This window comes from Papilio xuthus, unplaced genomic scaffold (assembly GCF_000836235.2).
Source record: "Papilio xuthus unplaced genomic scaffold, Pxut_1.1 DF825928.1, whole genome shotgun sequence".
NCBI lineage: Eukaryota > Metazoa > Arthropoda > Insecta > Lepidoptera > Papilionidae > Papilio > Papilio xuthus.
The window spans coordinates 739,031-740,190 of record NW_013532721.1 but is presented as its reverse complement, the minus strand read 5'-3'; positions in this window follow the sequence as shown (position 1 = coordinate 740,190).

Below are 1,160 nucleotides of genomic sequence, written 5' to 3'. Positions count from 1 at the left end.
GGAAAGTGAGCTGCACACGTTTTTTTTTTCAACATGACGGTTACATTGAGAACTAGGAAAGCTGTGTCTTCATAATAGTGGTAAGGTAGAATAAAGAATATATGGAATCTATGGAACTTAATTCACTCGACTCAAATTAAAAAAATACTCTTATACATTTCACATAGGTCAGTTCTTTAGCTTTGGGACGTTTACCTTATTCTGCTATCTCCTAAATGTAGCATCTGTTGTTTTTAAATAGTCTGTGGTAGGAAAAAAAACAAATTGAATGTCATAAGTAAAAGGTGTTTATTTTAATCCGTACATCGAATCTTAAATCAAACATTTCTGTGATTTCGATTTTTAAAAATCTTATAATTTTCTATCAAATCAATTTTCTCTAGATTGATATGAGTGAAACCTTTAAAACATAATTAAATATTTACATTGGTTGTAATTATAACTAGATTTTAGTTATTTTTGGTGTTTAGTTTCAATCTTTTTTTTGGTTTCAAAAAATCTTATTATAAATGGCCTGCAAAAACAACACGAACCTGTGTACGAATAAAAAAAGTAATTCAAACTGAATTTCGAATGCCATAAGCTTTAATAATATTTTCTCTACAATATGAAAATACTTCAATATGATTTCACTTTGTACTGTGACTCATTGAAAATGACGCGAAAAGACAAAAGACAAATTTATACTATAGTATTTTATACTTGAAGTCGAAACACTACAAAAAATGGAATATTAGTAACCGTGAATACTAAATGTCGTTACACTTGTATACGAAAACTAATGCTATCTCTGTTTTTATTGAAGATGGCATAAGGGATAGCAATATTGTGGTAATACAAGTATTACGACAGTGGAGATTCACTGTCAACACAAGGTTAAATGGTAGACGATAAGACAAGGTTCATCAAACAGGAAGCTCTATAATAATGTGAAATACTTACTTTATAAATATAAATTAAGTTTTCTGTACATATCTCTATTAAAGAAATTATAAATCCTAATACTAAAACAAATAACAATATGTCTATCTACGGAAATTTATATCAAATATAGATATACATGTGGCACAGACTATACTTTCAATACAATACCAAAGACAAATAATACAGCTAAAATTCCCTAACCAACAGACTCCAATAAAGTGCTGGTACTCTAGCCA